Genomic DNA, 21,214 nt, shown 5'->3' on the forward strand with positions numbered 1-21,214 from the left:
TAATCGGCTTCAACACTAACTTCATGGATGTAATTCATGAATTCCCTCTGCACATCTTCGCACACCAAGCACTCGCAAGCCACCGGCGCTTCAAGAAGTCTTCTTCATCAACAATAGCGCATCAAGACTTCTTCTGCTTGCGGCCAACTTCAAGAATATATATATGTATGCCCAAGAAGTGAACGTAGAGTGGCCGACTCCAGCTTGGAAAGGGATTCCATGCTGTCAGCAAGTCCAAGTTTGGACTTTCCTATTTCGTCTTTCTTTGGCAGACCGTGACTCCCACTATAATTAGGAAAGAATAAAATATTCTTTCTATTTTCCTTTTCTTTTGTTTGCTGCCTAGCTCTTGCATATTAGGAAAGCAAATTTTGAATATTTCCTTTTGCTCGATTTCAGATGTCCGTAAAATATCAATTCAAAATATTTAGATTTTCGTTTCGAGCTCAAACTCGAGACATATATTTAACAATCTCCACCTTGGCTCGACGTTTGAGCCAAGTAACAATCTCTTCGATAGAATCCGAATTTCGCTACTACTCTCCCACATCCCTAATGGGCTCAACCGCCACAGACGTCTTTCAAGTCTAAGCCTTCCTTGAACTTCGCCATAACCGTGGATCTCATCAGGATACCAACTCTACATACACCTTTAACCACTCCACAAGGATTTTCCGACACAACCTCCTCAACCGCAGATAAAGCAAAACCATCATTGCATCCATATCTGTCAGGAAATCGTATACGCACCTTATCAAATTCAGCAGCTACAGCAACTGTTGGCTCTATAGACTATAAGCATCATCTATGTCGATTACTTCGCTAGTACCCGCTACCTCAGGAGTTTCTGATTGCAACTCCACCTCAAGCTGAACATCGTTCAGATCCGTGTAAACACTGCTACTAACACTCCTAATCAGAAGTATTGGAGACTCGTCAAATGTAACTTCTCTGCTGATAATAGGTGAATTTAATTCCGGGCACCACAACTGATATCCCTGCTCACCTTGTGCATAACCTAGGAACATGTACTTTCTTGTCCTTCAATCGAGCATACCATCACTAACTCGAACATAACATGGACAACCAAATATTCTAAGAATAGAATAATCAACAACGTTACCTCACCATACTTCTTCGGGAGTCCAACATCCAATCGCATTCGATGGGGATCTATTCTTCAGGTAGCTTGCCGTACTAAGCACATCCGCTAGGAATCTCCTAGTCATACTAGCACTAGAGAGCATTTTATGGGCCGTCTCTAGTAACATTTTGCTCATCAACTTTGCAACCTGTTGTGGTTCATTGGCACTAGTGCGGTATTTCACTATGCCTTCCTTCATGCAGAATTCGTTTAAAACCTTCGAGCAAAACTCCATACTATTGTCAGTCAGCATATGCTTGATCGTTTTACGAGTTTCTTTTTCGATCAAAGCACTTAACTGCATGATCCCAACAATAGCATCAAACTTGTGCCTAAGCACAAACACCCAAGTCTTCCTTGAGTAGTCATCAACAACTGTTAGCATAAATCTGGTACTCTTCCTCGAAGGAGATCGTGACAACCTGTGAACATTCAAGTGAATTAATTCTACAATATTCGTGGTTTACTTAACAGCCATACTAAATTGCACTTTCCGCTGTTGATCTAAATCAAAGCACCTGCATACATTCAGTTCGTTAACAACATAACCACATAGCAAATTCCTTTCACTTAGAACCATCAGGCTTCTCTCGCTAATGTGCCCCAAATGCATATGCCACAATTTAGACTCTCGAATCGATGCATCCGACGTTTCTGCAGTTAATTCCGTCACTGTCTCACCTTTAAGCTCATATAGGCCACTTTGTTTGATTCCTTTCATTATCACCATGGCACCTCGAAGAACCTTCAGAACTCCACATTTTGAAAAATACTGACACCCAGCTGAATCCAGAGCATTCAAGAAATCAGATTTTTCTTCAACTTTGGAACATGCCTCACTCCAGTCAATATCCTCACGATACCATCATGCATTCTAATTCTAACATCACCAATACCAATAACATCGTAGTCAGTGTTGTTCCCCAACTGTACTTTACTATTATCCGTGCACTGATAAGTAGTAAATCAATTCCTGTTTGGTGTAGCGTGAAAAGAACAACCAGAATCCATAATCCATCCGCCAAACGACGAATTATGTCATGCTCCAAACCCCGCAAGTGCGCAACATCCTGCAATGGTCATTATGATGCGACGTCCCAGAACGTGTCACCGACCCAACATTTTATCTTTTGATTACACGCATGCGGAAGCCAAACAAAGATTCACCCAGACAATAACAATAAACAAGGATAGATAGGAAAACGGTTTACAACATTGAAATCAAAACACCATTTTAACATTTACTTGATTAACCCCTGGGAATATTTTTACAAGCCCACTTCAGGCATTTCCATAAAAGTCTACAAAAAGATGTCAGGCTGGGGTCAATCTACTTCACTAAAAGTCAGCTTCCAGGCACCCCAAACCATACTGGGTGCATCAACATGCTAAGGGCCTGAAAAATGTTTAACAACCACAAATGAGATAAAAATCTCAATAAGTTAACACCTAAGCCCCGTTTAGAAGGCCAACTCACCTCGGGGGTCCCTAATCACGCGACCATGCACTGGACACAAATCATTAACCAACCACATGCATCCTTATCTTACCTTGGCACACATGTTATGCATAACATAGATAGTCATATGTCACAACGATGCATCAAACATATCACATACCCAGAACGTGTAATGAGATTTCCCATGCATCAATGCATCACAGTCGCGCGTGTCTCGATTATAAGGTAAAATTCACTTGGGCACGTCCCATACCATGCCTAGCAATTTCTACCCCATAATCAAGCACTATGCATCACACGTATTCCATTTGTTACGCCCCATTGGGGCCACTACACATCAAGCGATCTGCAGCAAGATGGCAGTCTTCCGGACCTACCCGGGCATCGTCCCACCCCGTTGGGCATGGCATCATCAAATGATCTACAGTAAGACGGCGTTCCAATACGGCAACATCAAACGATCTACAGTAAGATGGTATCTCGTAAGGAGCATCGAGTCCGGCCTCGGGCTGCGACAAGGCATCCGGAGTATCGACAATCCAGATAATCTCCAGACATCCGATAAATCGAGTATTGTCAAGCGATCTACAGCAAGATCTCAATAAATCAGGCATCGTCAAGCGATCTACAGCAAGACGGCTCCAACGTGTGACCACACGAGCACACAAGCATTTAGGCCAATTCTTATCTTTTCATTTAGCCAATGCATCCATGAATCACGCTCACATCAATGCCACACAACAACAACAAGTGGTCACACATGCAAACGGTCAATCGACTTTGTGAACCTCATTTTAAAACATGAATTTACAAAAGCATTCAACATCGGATCACAGCCAAATAAAAATTATTGAAAAGCTAGGTAATTGTGGTTACTGTCTCTATTAGGCTGGAAATCGAAAGCCAAAGATTTCAAGTAAAGCCTGGCAGATTATGGAATTCTAGTAAAACTGGACAGATTTGCATGATTTGGGAAATCAAGTTCAAAAGCATAGCAAATGGTTTCCAAAAATTATAAAATTCAAATATGTTATAAACAAGACCTTCACAAATATTTTCCATGAAGAACACAATCCCAAAATCCTTATACAAAGATCACTTTTGACGGCTCGGAAACAACCCAGAATTGGTCCGCCGGAACAGGGGAACTGAACCACAAGAAATACTTGTTTTACAAACCAAATCCTTTCAAAACACTTTGAAATTTTTATTCGTTGTAGACATGGATTTCGTTTACAAATCTTGTGAAGGAAGTATGGTCGAAATCGAACTGGAAATTTTTATAAAAATCTGAGAAGGCACGAAGGTCATGGAATCCACAGTATAAAACAGTTCTGATTCGGTAAGAAATTGGACCTTCGTGTAACCCATTTGAGCTCAGAAAAATCTGAAATTTAAGTATCTTATAGATCAAGATCTTGTGAACAACTTTTATGAAGAACAATTTTCAAGATTCTAACCACAAAATGCTCTATAAAAATGGAAAACCAGGGACGTACAGTAAAATCAGTTCTGAAATCAAGATAAAAACTTTAAGAAACGCCTTCAACTTTGAGATCCATCACTTCTCAGCCATGAAAATACCACACCAAGAGTTTAAATCAACATCCAACATCTATTTCAACTTAGTCTAGCAATCAAGACTCGCCAACGCTCATTCTAGAAGTTCAAACACACTAAAACAATAACTAGCTAAACTACCCTACGCAAGTTAAACATCCTAAACAAGGGATTAGATGTTAACTTACTCATCTAACAGCGATGACGACGCGAGGACGACGGCGATGACACGGGCTGTCCGTGGCAGCCTCGGCTTGACACGGCAAGCGGCAAACAGCGATGAACGGAACACGGCGATTTACGGGACTCAAGGATAGTGGCGTGAGGGGCTGGTGGATGAACGGCGGTGGTGGGGTATTCGGCCGAGAGACAGATTAAGAGAGAAAGTGAGGAGAGAGAGAAAGAGGGTTTAAATTTAAATCAAGATCAATGGTTGAGATATGTTCTTGATGCCCAAGCAAAGATCAAGGGCTAGGATGTGTTCTTGATGCCCAAGCAAAGATCAAGGGCTAAGATCAAGCCTTGCTCTCCAAGTTTAATCCAAAGGCCAAGATTTAATCTAACAAAAAAAGTTTCTAGAAGGGTAATTTAGCAAATAATTTTCAATGGCCAATTCGTAAAAATTATAAGGCGACGTCCTATAGTTTGGGTGTGATATCCTTGAGCACTTGACACGCAAAATCGGATCATAATTCGTGGCTGAAATCGATCAATCACAACTATAGTTTATCTCGAACTAACGGGCGGCTACTAGAAATAAATTCTTCGATAGCCTTTCCCCTTTGGGTAGTATTTCCTGGGTGATCAGGCCAGAGCGAGAATTAACTAATAGAGCGTCGATGAAATCACCATTTCATAAATCACCAAATTTGGTCGAATTTTCAAGATATCACAAATTATCAGTGACAGACAAGACAAAATTAGCACTATCCGAGTTACCATCAGCTATAGCTGCAACATTATTCACAGACTCAACTCTAATTTCTTTATCCTTGTCACTTTTCAGCTTAAGGCAATCCCTTCTAAGATGCCCCCTCTTGCCACAATTCCAACAGACAATACCACTAGTCCTAGACTGACTTCGTCTATTCGAGTTTATACCACTTCTGATATCACGTGTACCAGTTTTTCCTCTATCTTCACCTACTAAAGCAGCATATACATGTTTGCCAGATTCTCTTCTACGGATGTCCTCACTTAGAATTAAATCTCGAACGCCATCAAATGTCAAACTTGTTGATTTAGAGGAATTACTAACAGCAGTAACAGTAGTATTCCAACTATTAGGCAATGAGGATTATAGAATCAAAGCACATACCTTATCTTCAAAGTCAATGTCAACTGAACTCAATTGACTAACGATCACATTGAATTCATTAATATGATTAGCAACCAACGCACTTTCTCTCATCTTTAAATTAAACAGACGTCGCATCAAGTAGACTTTGTTGATCGCAGGGGCTTCTCGTACATGTCCGATAGAGCTTTCATCAAACCTGCAGTGGTCTTCTCAATCACGATGTTAAACGCAACGTTACGAGCCAACGTCAGCCGAATAACACCCAAATCTTGTCTATCCATCAATTCCCAATTAGCTTGCTTCATCGTCTCTTACTTCTCCCCAGTTAGGGGCAAGTGCAATTTCATCTGATATAAATGATCCTCAATTTGCATCTTCCAGAAACCAAAGTCCTTCCCATCAAATCTGTCGATTTTCATTTTTCCTTCTTCTGCCGCCATCGATATGCTTCAACTCAGCCAAATCAAGCTCTGATACCAATTATTGCGGAAGCCAAGTGATCGAATAATAAAATCGACATAACAAGAAAATAAATCAGACGCCAGATACGTGGTTCGGTCATAGTGACCTACGTCCACGGGGAGAGCAGCACGAAATTCCACTATAGATCAAGTGATACAACGAAAATTACAACCACACTCGAGTCACTCAAACACTCTCAGTATTTTTCAATCTCCAATTACACCTAATAACTCACGCAGTATTTAGCCCAACAACTCCTCACGAAGTAATCTTTCAATCTCGCGAAGGAATTATACACAAATTCTTACCACAAGAATTTAATCGGCTTCAACACTAACTTCATGGATGTAATTCACGAATTCCCTCTGCACATCTTCGCACACCAAGCACTCTCAAGCCACCAGCGCTTCAAGAAGTCTTCTTCATCAACAATAACGCATCAAGACTTCTTCTGCTTGCGGCCAAGTTCAAGAATAAATATATGTATGCCCAAGAAGTGAACGTACAGTGGCCGACTCCAGCTTGGAAAGGGATTCCCCGCGGTCAACAAGTCCAAGTTTGGACTTTCCTATTTCGTCTTTCTTTGGTAGACTGTGACTCCCACTAGAATTAGGAAAGAATAAAATATTCTTTCTATTTTCCTTTTCTTTTGTTTGCTGCCAACTCTTGCATATTAGGAAAGCAAATTTTCAATATTTCCTTTTGCTCGATTTCGGACGTCCGCAAAATATCAATTCAAAATATTCAGATTTTCGTTTTGAGCTCAAACTCGAGATATATTTTAACAAATAGAGTGGCTGGGGAAAGAGACCACCTTGACATTTTATGCAGAATTTAGCAGTGGCGATTCTCTACAAGCAAAGATAAGATGCAAATTTGTCATTGGGTCTATGTGCAGTGAGACATCACCTAGCACAAGCATTGTTGTTCGTGTCATGAATAGCCATTGCTTGTTGGGTTAGCTCGTTTTAAAGTCTTATGGCAGTTCAAAGTCATTTTATTAAGTAGCTAACTTGCCATTTTCAAATACAGAAATGGAAAACGATTGGAGTTATCTTATTTTCTGCACATTTTATGGATAGAGTAGCTTCCCTAGATGGCTATAGATATTCATCATGCGTTCTCGTGAAGGAAACTAAATTTTATATTGCATATATTGACGCATGCATGTACTGGATCCGGACATATGAAGTTGAAATTGTTAGTGCAACTGCATTTCCTAGGTTATTTTAGGACTTATTGAATTCGGTACAATAGGTTTTTGACTGATCATCAATTTTTTATGTTGAACTTTGAGATAGCTCGCTTGACGAGGCAATGGGTCTAAAGCAAAATATATATTATCAACCAATAAAATAAATAGACTAAACGAATCAAATTGGATACCGAATTTACTTGGTTGGGTCAGTGGGACCTACCTCACGGGAGAGCAGGATAACATTCTACTATAAATCGAGTGATACAACGAATATTATAATCAAACTCGAGTTAAGCAAACACTCGCAGTGTTTAATTCCCAACTCTTAATTATGCCCCCCTCACGATTTCTCGTAAAACAATCTCTCAGTTTCATAGATGAGTTACACAATATTTTCACGGCTTCAAATTCTCGCGATGTCATTCAGGAGTAAGCACATGATTGATTGTCAAGTAAAGAAGTTTCGTTTGGATGCATTTTACAAAGTTGACTCCCTTCTTATACAGAACAGATTTAGATCCAAAACAGGAAATCTATTCAAATTAGGAATCTAACTCAAATTAGGATATCTACCTGGATCGGGTTATTTTTGTGGGATCAACTGGAGACATATTTTCAACAAGTTCTAAGCGCTTTACTAAGGCATCAGTCCTCCATGAGTTATTCAGATGAAAGATGTGTTTTGACTCCTATATAATAGTACAATTAACGTGAGACAACCTTATTTCATTTACACCAAAACCTCTTTTTTTGAAATTTTTTGTATGTAGTAGACTGCTTTTTGCTGCCAGTGGGAAATAATTAAAGACTTCTTTTACTCAGAAGAGAGAAAAGAAAGGAAATTTCTTCATGAACACCCATTTCTTTGTCATTTTCTTTTACAATACTTGCTTGCTAGGAGCAATCTCATTATCAACAGCCTGAAACACAAATAGCTCCGAGGATCTGTAATTAAGTCAGCTGATTACAACCTAAACAAGCTCTAAAAGGGGAAAGAAAGGAAAACCGGATAGGCTTCTCAAATATTGATCGACCGTCTACTCAATTAATTATTAACGACGGTAAAACATATGCCTTAAGACTTGACTCGCAATTGATTGATAGGGCAACAGGGCACGCGATGCTTCCAAAGCACCTCGATTTCAAATTCTGTAAAAAGTATCCATTGCCGAAGCTCCATTTTGGCCCTCTTTTGTCTTGTAGATGCGGGAGAGAACTGCTGCATCAAAGGACTTAAAAAGCAAAGGGCGTTGCTCGTCTACAAGCTCTTCAGGACACTGAACCGTTCCTTGGTCGGTAGAGAACAATCCTATTGAATATCTTGGATCGTGCCCGCTAATCATTACACGGTGACAAGGGCTGTGTAATCTCCCGTTACTCCATCCCTGCGTGCAAAAGAAGAAAGGGAGAGGCTCACAATGATCAAGGTCAATTATCCAGAAGATTATATCGGACAAGACGTCTTATCTCACCACAAGCTAGCATCAATCTCGCTGTATCGATGAGCATTCAACCATTTGAATCTATGGTTCACTCGGCGACCGGGTCAATAAGGATTTCACAAAGAAATCAGCTTTAAAGTCGTAATTCTAGCTATTGCCAGAGGTGATGATCAATACTATAAATATAAACAACAATTTACAATTCATACGTAAAGTCAAGCGCTCGAATTCTTGGTCGATGCTTATAGCATGTTGCCTACTTTTTGAACCAAGCTCAATAGAAAGAGAGAGGGTGGTGGGGGTACTCACGTAGAATGACTCCCCGGTGAGGACAATGAAAGAGGAAGCTGAGGAAGGGGCGACCTCGATCCATGTCCGTCCTTAGTTTGCACTTCTAATCCATTCACATGATTTTGATAAAGTATGGTCACGAAGTTCGCGTCCCGATGGCACATAGTCCCGGGCTTCTTGGACTCCTCGGTCCTAGGAGCTGGATATCTCATGAGACAGAAATTGTATTTGACCGACTTGGCTAGCGATTCCAAGTACTTGCTTCCCAAAACCAGCTTCCTCACCAGTGAATCCAACTCCAAAACCCTTGTATTATACGTATTCATTGTCTCACTGCATGTTCATAAAAAAGGCACACATCAAAACTACAGTTTCCATAGATAGGGGTGTAAATTGACATCTTAACGTTGTATGTGTTTTTATGTACATTGCCGTGTAAGATGATTCATTTTAGATTTTCTTCTTGCATCAAAGCAGCAGAAATTCAAAATCGCATCGTTAGTGATCCGTTTGATAAACATTAATATCTTAACACTTCCTTAACGGGAACCGATAATATAATTACCAGTCATAAAAAAAAGGATTACCAAAATCTTGTGTTTCCTTCCGGCCACATGAGATCCGTTAAATTTTCGATCGAGCCTGAGTTGGGGGTGTAGTCCACTCCAAATGCCTCGTGGCAAGGAAGATTTGCAAGGTAGCCGAAATATGGCTTATCTGGGACATCGAACCGGCGCTTCACATCGGTCGGAAGCTCGAGCAATTTCTCCAATTCTTGAAACACATCATTGTGAAGCTTCGAGGTCATCTTATCATACAAGCTTCGAAGCAACCGAATTCTTCAAGGGCTTGTCGGACTTGACTTTGCAAGGAGTCCCGTCGACCCGTCCCCGGCTTCGAGCCATCTAATTCGGACAGATCTATCAAGGGAAGCTTCAGTGTTGAAATAGATCTCATGATTAATGTGTTTCTTCTGAATACTTTTTCTGAAAATTCTCTCCTGTTTTTTTCTTGGGTGGTTCTCTGCTGGATTTACAGGGCTTGTGCATCCTCGTGGTAGCCACTGTAACAATTTTAAAGTTACAATCTTTCCATGAAAAGTTGATTATTTTCCTTCACACCTCCTTTTGTGGATTAAACTAGAGCTGACCATTCAATGCAAAGTTTTTGTTTTTTTTGGCATATAGCTTGTGGATAGTTAGTGACTTGACTTTAACTCAAGCAATGATGACGGTTGTCTTCCTCTTCCGGCAAGTCTTCTACGGGGAATACATGGAAACATATCAGCAGTAAGGTGAAAATTGAAGCCTAATATTAATGCCACAATCAGAAACAGCAGCCCCTGCAGGCAAAGAAATAAATCTTACATTTTGAATATTGCTATCTTATGATCTTTTTAATTATCGCATGACTTGCTGACAATGTATCATTCATCAATTAAATATTGACATTTGAAAAAAGAAAAACTACTCGCATTTATTTAGTTTTCGGAAAGAAATATAATAGTGAAAATTAAAAAAGAATATGAGTGATTGGATTGATGATGTAATAGTGTGTCTACCTTACATAAGTGTAAACTTATAACATTTTAATGTTTGAGCTCTTAGATGTTTTGAAAAGCTGGCCCAATTAGAGGTTTGGAGGGAATTGAAGAAAATACTCAACTCGTGAAGTTCAATTGTAGAAGGATAGGGAATTTCTTCGTACTCTTATGATGTATGTGAGATTTTGTGGCATTGACATTTTAGAACAGTTGGTAGTGATCCCACAAAGTCTTACATGGTATAAAAGCTGGAGGTCCTGAGTTTAAATCTTTCCAGACCCTATTTGCCTCCCCAATTAAATTTGTTTACGCTTAGTAACAAGCGAAAAAACTAGACTAAGCGTGAGTGGAGTGTTAGAATAATTAAATATTAAACCACGCATTCTTCTAATATATTAAGCTTTTAAAACCATTAACAGTGGTCCCAAAAAATCTCATATGATATCAGAGCTGAAGGTCCTCAGTTCAAATCTTTTCGGGGCTCCATTTACACTACAAAAAAACAAGGGTTTAGCCACGGAAATTTGCGACGAATTATTTTTCGTGGCTAATTGCGACGCAATTTGCGACGAATATATTTTCCGTCGCAAATTAGCGACGAAAAATAATTCGTCGCAAATTTCCGACGATTTTTGCGACGAAAAAAAATTCGTGGCTAATTTTCGACGGAATCTGCCACGGATTAAAAATCGTCGCAAATTTGCGACGAAATTTACCACGAAAAAAAATTCGTGGAAAATTTGCGACGGATTTTCCCACGAAAAAAATTCGTGGCTAATTTGCGACGGATTTTGCCACGAAAAATAATTCGTGGCTAATTTGCGACGGAATTTGCCACGAAAAAATATTCGTCGCTAATTTGCGACGGAATTTGCCGCGAAAAAAAATTAATGGCTAATTTGCGACGATATTGCCGACGAATCTTTTTCCGTTTCTAATTTGCGACGAAAAATAAATGTCGTCGCTAATTTGCGACGAAATTTCCCACGAAAAAAAATTCGTGGTTATTTTGTGACGGAATTAGCGACGAATTGTTATTCGTCGCTAATTCTCCTCTACTTGTAGCCCCAATTTCTCTCTCTCTGCTAATTCCTCTTATCCCTATTAGCTGTTCTCCCTTCCTCTCCCTATTCGTTGTTATCCCTTCCTCTCGATAAATCTCTCCGCACGCGCAAAAATCTATCTCGGTGAACCTTTTCTACTGGTAAGTGGTGTGATTAATTTGGGCAAAACTATTTTCAATTTTTTGTTATTTTATTGAGTTTTTTTTTTCTCTTTTTTTTTTCTGACTTCGTCGCCAGTCGCCGGTCCGGCAACCGGCGACCGGCAACCGGCGAGGCTCGCCGGCCATGGGCGGGGCGCTGGACCTCGCCCGGATCCGGGCGAGGTCGAGCGGCCTCGCCATGGGGCCCGGCACCTTTGGACCTCGCGGCGAGGTCCGGCGGCGGCCATGGCCGCTCGTCCTCGCCGCGAGGTCAGGGCGCGGCCATGGCCGCTCGACCTCGCCGCCCGGATCCGGGCGGCGAGGTCGAGCTTGGGCCTCGCCATGGCCACCGCGAGGTCCGAGGCGGCGGCCATGGCCGCCGACCTCGCCGCGAGGTTCGGCGGCGGCCATGGCGAGGTCGGCGGCCATGGCGCCGGACCTCGCGGCGAGGTCGAGCGGCCATGGCCGCGCCTGGACCTCGCGGCGAGGTCGAGCGGCCATGGCGCGGCCGGACCTCGCGGCGAGGTCGAGCGGCCATGGCCCGGCCGGACCTCGCGGCGAGGTCGAGCAGCCATGGCCGCCGGCGGACCTCGCGGCGAGGTCCAAGTGGCCATGGCCGCTACCTCTTGGACCTCGCGGCGGAGGTCGAGCGGCGGCCTTGGCCCCGGACCTCGCGGCGAGGAGGTCGAGCGGCGGCCGGCCTTGGACCTCGCCGCGAGGTCAGATCTGGCCGGCGAGGTCCAACTCGCCGGCCGGTCGCCGGTCAATTTTATAAAAAAATCTGAAGTCAATTTTTTTTTGTAGGTACGTATTCGTTTGAAAGTCTCGCGGATGAAGTGAACGTTGCAATTCTCATCAAATTGAGCACTTTGTACTACAAAGATTTCAGTCAAATACTTGGTAAGTCAATTATTTTAATTTTTTCAATTTCAAAATAATTGTTTAGGTAAAAATAAAATTTTAATTTTTAGAATTTTATGGTTTTAATATCGAAAATTTTTTGGCATTAATATTTTACGAGATTTTGTTTTTTTTATATAGACAATGCAAAGAGACAGGGCTTGGATGTATAATAAGAACTTACCTGGACATCGAGGATTGACCGATGAGTTTCATACTGGGTTGGAACTATTTTTGGACTTTGCTAGTAGTAAATATGAGTTGATGGATGGAAATAAGTTAAGGTGTCCGTGTAGAAAGTGCAGTAATGGTAAATTTCATGTATGTGATACAGTTAGAGAACATCTTTGTAGATTTGGGTTTACTCCGAACTACTATAATTGGACTTGTCATGGTGAACCATTTATATCTGACGAAGGATATCGAATAAGTGACCAATTTTCAGTTAGGGAAGAATGTAGCTATTATGACCAAATGAACCCATATCAGAGGATGGTGATTGATGCAGCTGGTCATAATTCAGATCCAAACCATGCAAGTACTAGTTTTACTCCAAGACTTGAACAATTTGAAGAGATAGGAGTAACAGGTTTTGATGAGAATGTGTGTAATGAAACGTTTCCATCTAATCGGTTCGGGAAGTGTTGAAAGCGAGCGAGATGAACCTTTATGGGCGAGGTTGTGACAATCATACTCGGTTATCGGCGAACAAGATTGTTAAATATCAAGGCGAGCATAATGTGTCCGAGAATTGCTTTAACTCTTTTGTTGAAGTAATGCGAGAAGCAATGCCTCCCGATAACATAATGCCAAGTGATTTTACGATATGAAGAAGTTAGTGGATAACTTAGGTCTTCCGAGTTGAAAGGATTGATGTATGTAGTAGGGGTTGTATGTTATATTGGAGAGATGATGAAAATGCAGAATCTTGCAAATTACGTAGCCAACCTAGGTACAAGATTAACAGAACGGGAGGCAAGGTCGTAATCGAAGCGTAGACCATGCAAGCAAATGTTTTATCGCCCTTAATCCCCAGATTACAAAGGCTTTATGCGTCTCAAGCCAGCTTCTTGAACACATGACTTGGCATGCAAATCATGAAACAGAAGAGGGTCTAATGTGTCATCCTTCAGATGCAGAGGCATGGAAACATTTTGATAGAACATACCCTGAATTTGCGATAGAGCCTCGAAATATTAGGTTAGGTCTCTGTGCTGATGGATTTGCCCCATTTGGAAAATCAGGGAAAAGTTATTCATGTTGGCCAGTTATCTTAACTCCGTACAATCTTCCACCCGGTATGTGCATGAAAACACCTTATATGTTTTTAACATTGATCGTGACCGGGCCGCAAAATCCGAAAAAGTTGATAGATGTTTATATGCAACCATTGATTGAAGAGTTACAACGGCTATGGAATGAAGGTGTCGTTACGTATGATGTTTCTACTAATCAAACATTTGTAATGAAGGCTGCTCTTCTTTGGACGATAAATGACTTTCCAGCTTATGGAATGTTATCTGGATGGAGTACAGCTGGGATCTTAGGATGTCCGATATGTTTGGAGATGTCGAAGTCATTCAGATTAAGACATGGTAAGAAGCCTTGCTATTTTGACTGTCACAGACAATTTTTGCCGATGAATCATACATTCAGAAGGAATAAAAAAGAGTTCATGAAGAATAGGATTGAAAGAACTCCTCCACCATTGAGGTTGACTGGTGATCAAATATGGGAGCGAGTGCAGGACTTTCCAACTGTTGTTGAAAACCCTCATGGCACAACTATTGCGTACGGAAGTGCACATAAGTGGACTAAACGCAGTATATTTTGGGATCTATCATATTGGAAAGCTCATCTTATTCATCATAATCTTGACGTTATGCACATTGAAAAGAATGTTTTCGACAATGTCATAAATACTGTGATGGATGTCACGGGAAAAACAAAAGACAACTTGAATGCAAAAAAAGATATGAGAGATATTTGTGATCGGCCAACATTAGATGTGGATGCAAGCAGCGGGGGACCAAAACCAAAAGCGGTTTATACATTGGATAAGGAGCGAGAGACGAGTCGTTTGTCAATGGTTGAAATATGTGCGGTTTCCTGATGGATATGCTTCGAACATCGGGAGATGTGTTGATTTGAACGAATGCAAGTTGACAGGATTAAAGAGTCATGATTGTCACATATTTATGGAAAGACTAATTCCAATAGCTTTGAAGGAACTTCTACCAAACTTTGTATGGGGCGCCATTACAGAGTTAAGTAATTTCCTCCATGATATTTGCTCAACAGTGTTAAAAGTATCACACATGGAGAAACTGGAGAGAGACATTCCAATTATTCTTTGCAATTTAGAAAGGATATTTCCTCCAGCGTTTTTTGATTCAATGGAGCATCTCCTAGTTCACTTGCCTTATGAGGCTAAAGTTGCAGGTCCCGTCCAATTTCGATGGATGTATCCATTTGAGAGGTAAAATTTTTTTCAAAATAAAATTCAAAATACTTTATTATATATTATGTTCTGATAAACTTCTTTCTATTGCAACAAGGTTCTTATATCATTTGAAGAAAAAAGTGAAGAATAAGGCATGTGTTGAAGCTTCAATTTGTAATGCATATATTGTGGAAGAAGTGACAACATTTGCATCATACTATTTTGAGCCGCACGTGCAGTGCAAGAGGCGGAGAGCGGGGAAGAAATGATGAGGGTCCCATCGATCCCAATTGCAAATCATTCTCTATTTTCAATTATCTCGGTCGACCAAGCGGCGCATGTCAGTTTCGTTACTTAACAGGCGAAGAACGGCAGGCCGCCCATACCTATATTTTACTGAACTGTCCAGAAGTGGAGCCATACTTCCAGTAAGTGTATATTTTTGCAAATATATGTATTGCGTGTCAAATATTTACTAATATTTAAATGTAAATTGTTAATAGGATTTTTCAAAATTCAATGTATGGACTACCACCAAATGAGTTCGACCGTTTGTGCGATGAACAATTTGCAGCATGGTTCAAAACATATGTAAGTTGCCTATAGACCAAAACCAAGTTATTAATATTTTATACATCATTTAAATATATATTATTGACTTTGCGTGTGTAATCTTAGGTTCACAGTAATCATGATCAAGTTGAAGAGCAAGGATTACTATATTATCTGTCATGGGGTCCACAGTCAAGCATACGAAGTTGGCCAGCATATTTCATAAACGGGTACAATTTTCACACTCGAGAATATGGAATGGAAAAAGCCACAATGAATAGTGGTGTGTGTGTTCGGTCATCCAATTGTGGTAGTTCAAAAGATGATTTTTATGGCTTGTTGGATGAAATCATCGAGATAGAGTACCCCGGACCATCAATGCGGGTTGTGTTATTTAAGTGCATGTGGTTCGACCCCGTCAAAGGAACGAAGGTACATACGAAGTTTAATTTGGTTGAAATAAATCACAAGAAAAGGTATAAGAAATATGAACCATTTGTGTTGGCACAACAAGCAATTCAAGTATATTATGCATCATATCCTAGTTTGAAACATGACAAAGCTGATTGGTGGGCTGTATGTAAAACCAAAGCACGAAGAAAAATCGAGGAACACTGGAAGGATACAGCATATCAACAAGAGGAAGTTTATAATGCGGTTCAAACTGAGGAATATAACATTCCTACTCTACGAGATCCATGTGGAGCAATGATAGATGTAGATTTAACTGAAATTCGCGAATCAAATTTAGAAGGTGTTGCAGAAGCTGATTTTCAGACAGAGGATGATGATGATGATGATGATGATGACGACGACGACGATGACGATGATGATGACGATGATGACGACGACGATGATGACGATGATGCTGAACAAGAAGATTCAGATCAAGATGAAGACGAAGGTGAAGACGAAGATTTAGATTTTTGAGACTTTTTACAAATTATGTCGTAATTATTATTATTATTATTATTATGACAAAGTTTATTGTTGTTGTCATATTTATTATTGTTGTTGTTGCTGTAATTATTAGTATTGTTGTTGTTGTAGTTATTATTATTATTATTATTGTAATTGTTGTTGAATATTATTATTGCTATTATTGTTAATGAAACGTCATTGTCCGGAAAAAAAAAAAGAATTACGCGAGTGTGGTATAGTAGAAATGAAATTCGTGGCTAAAATCAGTGGAAAATTTGCCACGAAATTTAGCCACGAATTTCATGAAAAAATCCCACTCACAAGGCTAAGTAATTTTTCATGAAAAGCCAAAAATTAATTTTAGGAAATTCGTGGCAAAAATCCGTGACAATTTACCACGGATTTCGTAAACAAAGGCCGTATGCATGATTTAGGCTTTTTTTAGGAAATTCGTGGCAAAAATCCGTGGCAAATTTGCCACGGATTTTAGCAACGGATTTTTTAAAAAAAAAATTCTATTGTATTCTTTTTTAGGAAATTCGTGGCAAAAATCCGTGGCAAATTTGCCACGGATTTTAGCCACGGATTTTTTTTTAAAAAAAATTCTATTATATTCTTTTTTAGGAAATCCATGGCAAAAATCCGTGGCAAATTTGCCACGGATTTTAGCCACAGATTTTTTTTAAAAAAAAATTCTATTGTATTCTTTTTTAGGAAATTCGTGGCAAAAATCCGTGGCAAATTTGCCACGGATTTTAGCCACGGATTTTTTTTTTAAAAAAAATTCTATTGTATTCTTTTTTAGGAAATCCGTGGCTAAAATCCGTGGCAAATTTGCCACAGATTTTAGCCACGGATTTTTTTTAAATTAAAAAAAAATTCTATTATATTCTTTTTTAGGAAATCCGTGGCAAAAATCCGTGGCAAATTTGTCACGGATTTTTTTTAAAAAAAAAATTCTATTGTATTCTTTTTTAGGAAATCCGTGGCAAAAATCCGTGGCAAATTTGCCACGGATTTTTTTTAAAAAAATTCTATTGTATTCTTTTTTAGGAAATTCGTGGCAAATTTGCCACGGATTTTAGCCACGGATTTTTTTTAAAAAAAAAAATTATATTGTATTCTTTTTTAGGAAATCCGTGGCTAAAATCCGTGGCAAATTTGCCACGGATTTTTTTTTAAAAAAATTTCTATTGTATTCTTTTTTAGAAAAATCCGTGGCAAAAATCCGTGGCAAATTTGCCACCGATTTTAGCCACGGATTTTTTTAAAAAAAAAATTCTCTTGTATTCTTTTTTTGGGAAATTCGTGGCAAAAATCCGTGGCAAATTTGCCACGGATTTTAGCCACGGATTTTTTTTAAAAAAAAATCTATTGTATTCTTTTTTAGGAAATCCGTGGCTAAAATCCGTGGCAAATTTGCCACGGATTTTAGGCACGGATTTTTTTTAAATTAAAAAAAAATTCTATTCTATTCTTTTTTAGGAAATCCGTGGCAAAAATCCGTGGCAAATTTGCCACGGATTTTACCCACGGACTTTTTTTAAAAAAAATTTCTATTGTATTCTTTTTTAGGAAAATTCGTGGCAAATTTGCCACGGATTTTTGCCACGGATTTTTTTTAAAAAAAATTCTACTGTATTCTTTTTTAGGAAATTAGTGGCAAATATCCGTGGCAAATTTGCCACGGATTTTAGCCACAGATTTTTTTTTAAAAAAAAATCTATTGTATTCTTTTTTAAGAAATCCGTGGCTAAAATCCGTGGCAAATTTCCCACGGATTTTAGCCACGGTTTTTTTTTAAATTAAAAAAAAATTCTATTCTATTCTTTTTTAGGAAATTCGTGGCAAATTTGCCACGGATTTTAGCCACGGATTTTTTTTTAAAAAAAAATTCTATTATATTCTTTTTTAGGAAATCCGTGGCAAAAATCCGTGGAAATTTGCCACGGATTTTTTTTAAAAAAAATTTCTATTGTATTCTTTTTTAGAAAAATCCGTGGCAAAAATCCGTGGCAAATTTGCCACGGATTTTAGCCACGGATTTTTTTTTAAAAAAATTTCTATTGTATTCTTTTTTATGAAAATTCGTGGCAAAAATCCGTGGCAAATTTGCCGCGGATTTTTGCCACGGATTTTTTTTTAAAAAAATTCTATTGTATTCTTTTTTAGGAAATTCGTGGCAAATATCTGTGGCAAATTTGCCACGGATTTTAGCCACGGATTTTTTTTAAAAAAAAATTCTATTGTATTCTTTTTTAGGAAATTCGTGGCAAAAATCCGTGGCAAATTTGCCACGGATTTTAGCCACGGATTTTTAAAAAAAAAAAATTCTATTGTATTCTTTTTTAGGAAATCCGTGGCTAAAATCCGTGGCAAATTTGCCACGGATTTTTGCCACGGATTTTTTTTAAAAAAAATTTCTATTGTATTCTTTTTTAGAAAAATCCGTGGCAAAAATCCGTGGCAAATTTGCCACGGATTTTTTTTAAAAAAAAATTCTATTGTATTCTTTTTTTGGGAAATTCGTGGCAAATTTGCCATGGATTTTAGCCACGGATTTTTTTTAAAAAAAAATCTATTGTATTCTTTTTTAGGAAATCCGTGGCTAAAATCCGTGGCAAATTTGCCACGGATTTTTTTTAAATTAAAAAAAAATTCTATTCTATTCTTTTTTAGGAAATCCGTGGCAAATTTGCCACGGATTTTAGCCACGGATTTTTTTTAAAAAAAATTTCTATTGTATTCTTTTTTTAGGAAAATTCGTGGCAAAAATCCGTGGCAAATTTGCCACGGATTTTTTTAAAAAAAAATTCTATTGTATTCTTTTTTAGGAAATTCGTGGCAAATATCTGTGGCAAATTTGCCACGGATTTTAGCCACGGATTTTTTTTTAAAAAAAATTCTATTGTATTCTTTTTTAGGAAATTCGTGGCAAAAATCCGTGGCAAATTTGCCACGGATTTTAGCCACGGATTTTTTTTAAAAAAAAAAATTCTATTGTATTCTTTTTTAGGAAATCCGTGGCTAAAATCCGTGGCAAATTTGCCACGGATTTTAGCCACGGATTATTTTAAAACAAAAAATAGTGTGTAGGGTTTTTTAGGAAATTCGTGGCAAAAAGCCGTGGCAAATTTGCGACGGATTTAGCCACGAATTTGAAAAAAACCCCAAAATTACCGCGACAATTTTATATTTCGGTTCGAATTTGCCGCGATATAATAACAATTCGTGGCTAAAATCGTGGCAAATTAGCCACGGATTGGAAATCGTGGCTAAATCCGTGGCAAATTAGCCACGAAATAATATTCGTGGCTAACTTGCCACGATTTTAGCCACGAATCCTAAAACCGTGGCAAATTTGCCACGATTTTAAATCCGTGGTTAATTTCAGCGAAAATTCAACAAACGACGTCGTCTTCATGAGCGGGTACAAATTAGGGTTCTTCTTTTCTGTTCTCACGATCGAACCTATCTCTGTCTCTTGTCTGTCTCTGTCTTCTCCCTCTTTCTCTGTCTCTGTTGCAGTTCTTCGGCGTTCTTCGGCGCGATTCTTGGCGTTCTTCGGCGGCGGACGCTGGGAAGCGAGGACACCCAGCGCGCGGTCTGCTTCTGTTGGGTTCTTCGGCGGCGTCCGAGAGTGTTCGGTCTGCTTCTATTCGGTTCGGTCTGCTTCTATTCGGTATGCTTCTGTTGGGTCTGCTTTTCGCCGTTATTTCTAGGCGTTTGCGTCTGCTTATGCTTCTGTTCAATGTATGTGTTGGGTCTACGTTTGGGTCCGCTTCGCCCGTGCTTCGCTTCTATGCTTCGCTTCGTGCTTCGCTTCGCGCTTCGCATACGCTTCGTGTTGGCGGCTTCGAGTTGGGTGCGCGTGTCCGCCCTGTGTTGGCCGGCTTTCGTGTTGGGTCCGCACGCTCGCTCGCCTTACGTGTTGGGTCCGCTTCGTTACGCTTCGTTACGTTCGTGGACGAAACAGTTAGGTTTGTTTCGCCCCACGAATTTGGTTCTATTCGTGTGCGAAACAAACCGTTTCGTGGGCGCTTCGTGCCGGCTTCGCTTACGTGTTGGCTTTCGTGGGCGCTTCTGTGTTGGGTGTTGTGTTGGCTTCTGTGCGAAACAGATTGGGTCTGTTTGTTTCGCCCACGAACAGAATCAAATTCGTGGGCGAAACAGAAACAGAACCATTCTGTTTCGCCCACGAACAATTCGTGGGCGAAACAGAATGGTTCTGTTTTGTTTCGCCCACGAATTTGATTCTGTTCCTGGGCAAAACAAACCCAATCTGTTTCGTTCGCCCACGAAACGGAACGAAACATAATCAATTTGGTCGGATTTAGGTTGAAATTTAGTTGAAATTCGTTTGAAATTTGGTCGAAATAAGGTGAAATGTTGTCGGAATGAGCTGAAATTTGGTCGGTCAAGTGGAAACGGCCCGCTGATCGAAATTCACCGCCTATGGCCGTGACGCAAGCCATTTTTTGGCTTTTTGGAGTCGTTTAGATGGGTTTTTTGCCAAAAATTGATTCTGGTGAATAGTATTTTTCGCGACATTTCCGCTTTTTTTTTTCCGTTTCGGAGTCATTTTATCATTATCTAGGTTTGAAAACTATTTCCAAGCCTTTTTTGGCCTAGGTTGAAGCTTTGGCCATCGGGGTAAAACTATTTCCGTGACATTTGCGTTTTCTGGAGTGGCTCCCTTCGAGGTAAAAATTTATTGATTTTCTTGTTGAACAGAACTTAGTGATTTACTTGCATCATAAAATTTGTTGTGAAAGTGTAACTTATTAAGTTCTAA

General features: G+C 39.6%; 1 long non-coding RNA gene and 1 pseudogene across 1 annotated transcript; one reads left to right on the top strand and one right to left on the bottom strand.

The window, feature by feature from the left end:
* Nucleotides 1–8,265: 8,265 nt before the first annotated feature.
* On the bottom strand, nt 8,266–9,813 carry LOC130136016 (2-oxoglutarate-dependent dioxygenase AOP2-like; annotated as a pseudogene).
* Nucleotides 9,814–15,214: 5,401 nt separating this feature from the next.
* LOC130136017 (uncharacterized) lies at nt 15,215–16,238 on the top strand. The gene is made up of 4 exons (XR_008815104.1): nt 15,215–15,374; nt 15,450–15,537; nt 15,625–15,728; nt 16,091–16,238. It is a non-coding gene; the product is annotated as an uncharacterized LOC130136017 (long non-coding RNA).
* The last annotated feature ends 4,976 nt before the right edge of the window (nt 16,239–21,214 follow it).

The sequence above is a fragment of the Syzygium oleosum genome, unplaced genomic scaffold (assembly GCF_021117445.2).
Source record: "Syzygium oleosum isolate NSW1041296 unplaced genomic scaffold, Sole_v2.1 Sole_v2.41, whole genome shotgun sequence".
NCBI classification, from domain to species: Eukaryota; Viridiplantae; Streptophyta; class Magnoliopsida; order Myrtales; family Myrtaceae; genus Syzygium; species Syzygium oleosum.